We start from the raw sequence: 6,080 nt of genomic DNA, 5'->3' as shown, positions 1-6,080 counted from the left end.
GCAATACCGCCGGCTTGGATGGGCTTTTGGGGAAGGGGAGGTGGGCTTGTGCGTGGGCAGCTGTTCCCGGCCCGTGTTTCTCCTGATACTCGTCCCCTTGTGTTAATTTCTTATTTTTATCCTCCCCCGTCCAAAAAAAAAGTCATGCTGTACAATCTCTAAAGCAGTGTTTCTCAACCTTGGCAGCTTGAAGATGTGTGGACTTCAACTCCCAGAATTCCCCAGCCAGCATAGCTGGCTGGGGAATTCTGGGAGTTGAAGTCCACACATCTTCAAGCTGCCAAGCTTGAGAAACACTGCTCTAAAGAAAGACACCGAAACAATTGCAGCTAGAACATCATCAGCCGCAAATGCGCAATGAAACGGAAGTCACTGAAGCGCTCGTGTCCCTCTCTGAAAATAAGGGAACGTTTTGATTTGATTTGATTTTTTATTCCACCATGCAGTAATCTGAATGGGTTTTAGTCATGCTCAGAGGAGACTTCTTAAAAGCAATGAGTCTATTCTGTCTGGATTCATTCTAATGCAAACTATCTTACTGTTTCTAATACTTAATTTTATAAGCTTTTAATTTTTATTAAATAGGTTAAATTTGATTAAAAATCCAAAACAGTTGGGCAAGAAATATAATAATAATAACAACAACAACAACACCCCGGACTTAACAATTGTCGGTAAGAAAGACAAAAAAGTCTGGATAGTGGACGTGGTAGTGCTTGGAGACAGTAGAATAGACGAGAAAGAACTGGAGAAGATAACAAAATATAAAGACCTACAAATAGAAATAGAAAGACTGTGGCAAAAGCAAGCAAGGGTAGTACCAATAGTAATAGGCGCCTTGGGTGCAATCCCAAAGCAACTTGAGCACCACTTGAACACCATTGGCATTGACAAATTCGCCATTAGTCAATTGCAAAAGGCGGCCTTACTAGGAACCGCTTCCATCCTGCAACGATATCTGTAATACCATCAAACATCCACATCTGCCTATCCCAGGTCCTTGATAGGTAGACAAAATGCCAAATCCAGTCTGAACATCTGGCTGACTGTGCAATGATCAACAACAACAACAACAACAACAACAATAATAATAATAATAATAATAATAATAATAATAATAATAATAATAATAATAAAGTTGGAAGGAGCCTTGGAGGTCATCTAGTCCAATCCCCTGGTCAGGCAGGAAACCCTATACCATTTCAGACAAATGGCTGTCCAGTCTCCATAGATGGCTGTCCATAGAAGCAGATGAAACATAAGAGAAGAATGGACAGAGTTATAACTTTTTGGCATTATTTGTTTGAGCATGTGCATGCGCTGTTGGTGTTTGACTGGAAGTTTTAAATGGCAAATGCTCAATGAGACAGAGGTCATTGAGGTACTCATGTCCCTCTGTGAAAATAAGGGAACATTTTGATTTGATTTGATATTTGATGGACTCTATTTAAGACTACGATTAAATTAGGAAATTGCAGTGAATATAAAGACAATGATCTGGATAGTGCAAAATGATCTGGAGCTTTGTATGGTGAAAAACAAGCATCTGAGACCTAGATGCTTTGAGGTGAGCTCCAATTGTCAAATTATAGATTGACTGTGCTGCTATAACAATTATAGTGCTGACATCCTGGAAATCTAGATCATTTGTATTTTCATTCAAAGCACTTCTCTATGGCCTTTCTCTCTCCAATTACAGTACTTAAAGCAATTTTCGTATGTTTAAAACCAAGAAAAACAAAATATATGTAACATAATATTGGTAACAAAAACATTGCCAAGAAAACTTGAACTTGTCAACATGATTCAACAGAAGAAAAAACAACTCTGCTTTTTGTTGTTGTTTTTAATCCTGAGTTTTAATAATTATATGGTGAAAGTTGTTTCAATGTCCATTTTAAATTTGTTTGATAACTGATATGTTAAATTTTGACAATGTGTTGGCAGTTTAATACTCTGAAGTACAATAAAAAATCTATTTAGTAATATTCTCCATCAAACATGTTTGTCTAAAGAGCTCTTGTTATGCTGTTAATAAACAAGAAAAAAAACAACTATCTCCCTTTCCTTACAGGAAATCTATTATAATTTCTGAATGCTAACTGTTCTTTTCTATTTTGCTCCTGCATTGTATATTTTTTAAAATATTAATATAAATATTTTTATACTAAGTATAGCTACATAATTACACACATATGTATTTACTTCAAAAAGAGTGGACAACTGTTTCTAAGAGAAAGGCCAGGTTCCTACTCCGTTCATGTCCTAGGTGACAGCCCTTTTCAATTGCTTCATATTATTTTCAGTGGAACAAAATGTTTAATAGTATACTAAAGGTTATATTTCTGGACCATATGGCAATAGGATGAAATTTGTTGGAAAAGAGAACTAGTTCTGATTATCAGTCTTCTATTTATTATAAGATTTTGTAACTAAGACATGTTACACAATTCCCTTCCCCTTAACCTGGTGAAAGTTAAATATTGAGTTCCCATAATAGCAGCAGAAACATGATCTGATTCATTAGAAGAACTCAGCTATTCTGCTATAAATGACATCATGATAAAGGACTGTCCATTCTTAGGGCTTAGCTGATGCAGGCATATTTTGACCTTCCAGAACAAATCCTTTTCATTAAAGCAGAACTGAATTTACAAACTGGCCATCATGCAAAAGACACACATTAAATAAACTGAAATACAAACATGCAATGAAGTTATGCAAAACAAGTATGTTTAAATTCTATACTTCAGAGATTTAATTGTGATTGATACGTTTATTCTACTGTGTTAGTTTTAGGCATGCCATGTCTGGGCTACAAAACACTGAAGGACTATTGCAAGGCAGCAAAGAGCCTCTTTCTGGCCACCTGATGGTCATCTGGAATTTTGCAGCTCAGATTTTTATCTATATATTGGTTTACTGTGATTTTTTATTCCACTATGCAGTGATCTGATTGGGTTTTAGTCATGCTCAGAGCAGACTTCTTAAAAGCAATTAGTCTATTCTATCTGAATACACACTATTGCAAACTAACTTACTGTTTTTAATACTTAATTTTATAAGCTTTTATTTTTTATTAGATAGGTTAAATTTGATTAAAAATCCAAAACAGCTGGGCAAGAAACAGAAGCAGATGAAACATAAGAATGGACAGAGTTATACTTTTTTGCATTATTTGTTTGAGCATGTGTGTGCACTGTTGGTGTTTGATTGGAAGTGTTTAAATGGCCAAGAAAGTTCTTTCATTATCGCTGAGATACAAGGATTGTTCCTTAGCATCTATCATATATGGGTAGTATTCTGAAATTCCCAGCTCATACAAAATGTCCACTTCAGGGAGATTCTGGGGCCAAAGTAGGCTATCAGATATTGGCTGCAAAATCTAGAGGTCCATAAATGGCAGCAAACGGTGAAGAGTTTTCTGTATTTCATTTCTGCCATCTAGCAATCATCCAGATTTCTGGAACCCAGATCTCATACCTCTGTCTGAAGTGGTCAGGCTGCTGGGCCTCTGCATGCAACTTGTGGGTTGCCCATCCCTTGCCAAGCTTTTCATAGTAACCCTGAGAAATAGTGATGTAATTTAAAAAAAAGAAATGAAATTTAATATTATTGAGATATCAGTTCAGTTCAACAATCTTGATTTATGGTTTTTGGATTCACTGATCATGCTAAACCAATTTTAAATTAGCCAGAATGGCTGAAATTTTTGACCCTAAGTCAAAAACACAGTTTCAAAACCCCAATGGATTTCCTCATATGCTAAGCTAAAAACAAGCCCGTTAAGGCATAGGATGGTTATTTATTTTTCTTCATGTAAGAATTATAAGCCACCGAGGAGTACACATACTTAATAAGTCCTGTCGACTCAGTACACACTTTAGTAAGTCCTACCGAGTCGGGACCCTCTCTATTGTTACTAGAGAATAATATTCCTATGACCATTAGGAGTTAAATCTTGACCAACGAATCGACTCCCTCACAAATCTATAGGTCAAGACAAATTTTTTATTCACTATTAATTACTTTCCATATACTATGTGAGGGCACAGTGGTCTAGCGGTTAAAACACTAGGCTTGTTGACCAAAAGGTAGGCAGTTTGAGACCCAAGCACTGCACGATAGGGTGAGTTCCCGTTCCTGTCCCAGCTCCTGTCAACCTAACTGTTCAAAAGCATGCAAATGCATGCAGCTAAATAGGTACCACTTCAGTGGGAAGGTAACAGTGTTCCATGTGGCTCGATATATATTCATGCTGGCCACATGACCATGGAAGTGTCTTTGGACAATGCTGGCTCCCTCAGCTGACTCCCTCAGCTAAGAAACTAAGATGAGCACTGTCCCTTAGACTCGGGCATGACTGGACAGGGGAAACCTTTTACCTTTTACTTACTAATATGTGGTTACTCACTATATAGTCTCTATTTCATTACAAGTCACTGTTTCATCAATGGTCACACACTTGAACATCGCCTGAAGGTAAGCGGTGTGCAGCAGATCCTGGGGAACACATACATGATTGGATTGGATTTTTAAAATAAATGAATATGTAAAGAATTGTTTGTCTTTTGTTTGAGGACTGGAGATGGTGACATACCAAACATTTTCCAAATGTTTGACATGCCATATTCACCGTCCCTGGTTTAAAGCCTACAAAACAGCTCTTAGTCTGTGTTCTATCCCAGCCTATTGCCGTCCTTGTTAGAGGCACAAGGACCAAACCCCTGCTGATACAATAGGCTGGAAACTTTAATACAAAACAAAATCCCTTTTATTTGGGTGACAAACCTGTCAATAAGTCCAAAACACAAACAGCAAAACTCAAGTCCAAAGGAAGGAAATAGTCCACAGGAACACGTTGCAAACAAGACGAACAGACCAGGATTCCAAGAAGCACTTTGCAAACGGTTGCCTTCAGCAACCAGCAACGCCCACACCTCCCCTTTTTATACANATCTGACTCATGCTCCTCACACAGCTGAGCTTCATCAGAAACACGACTGGAGGGGCCAGGCTCTTCATCAAGCCATGAGTCCTGTAATTCATCAGAGCCTCCCTCTGACCCTGATGGCCCCTCAACGGCCTCCTCCACCTCCTCCTCAGATTCCTCAGACTCAGCTGTTGGGAACACAGGCTGGCACGGAATCACAACAGTCTGTTTCAAATCTGGACATATTCCTTAGGTTCAAATATGTTTACTTGCAGTTTATTCCACACAATTAGGTCAATTGGAAATGTAAACAAAAGAGCTGGCCAAGATTATTGCAATAACATCATTGTTCAAATACTTCTGAACTCCATTAGTGACAACACTCTCTAGAGGCATTTGTGGGAAAGAAGATGATGTATTCAAGCAGAGAGCTTTGGAAGGGGGAGGGGACTGTTATTTTATTGATTTTAATCATGGTGTTAGAATATAGCCCTGATGGACATGGGAAATGGATCTCTAGAATCAGAATGCTAATCCTAATCAGAACAAGAAGAGAAACAGAATTTTGTTCAGGAGTCCAGAAAAGAATAGAAGAGATGAGAGAGTACCTTGGACAGCAAGAAGAACAAATAATTCAGTACTACATGAACTAAAAGCAAACTACTCATTAGAACGAATAATAATAATAAGGCTACGATTTATATATTTTTAATAACAATGTGAGGGCAACACTCATTAGAGAAAATCCTGATGCTTGGAAAAAGGGAAAGCAGTTTAAAAAAATAATAATAGAAGACAAGGTAGCAGTACACAGTATTATCACTGATGACATAAGCAGAAACTTAGGAGAATTCAAAGAAGCAGTTACTTGAAGGGCAATCACGAGAAAAGAATGTCTGTGCAGTCATAAGGAATTGAAAACAATTGGACCAATGAGCAACAACAAGCCAAAAGATTAAACAGAGAAAAGAACAAAAGTAACTCATAGAAAGGATAGTTGATTTGCAGCTAAATGATGTAGATCCGTGTTTCTCAACCTTGGCAGCTTGAAAATGTGTGGGCTGGGGAATTCTGGAAGCTGAAGTGCATACATCTTCAAGCTGCCAAGGTTGAGAAACACTTATTTAGAGTAAGCTTCCAAATAGCT

Source organism: Protobothrops mucrosquamatus, unplaced genomic scaffold (assembly GCF_001527695.2).
Source record: "Protobothrops mucrosquamatus isolate PMUCROS unplaced genomic scaffold, P.Mucros_1.0 scaffold_281, whole genome shotgun sequence".
Lineage (NCBI taxonomy): Eukaryota > Metazoa > Chordata > Lepidosauria > Squamata > Viperidae > Protobothrops > Protobothrops mucrosquamatus.
This window is presented reverse-complemented; position numbering follows the sequence as displayed.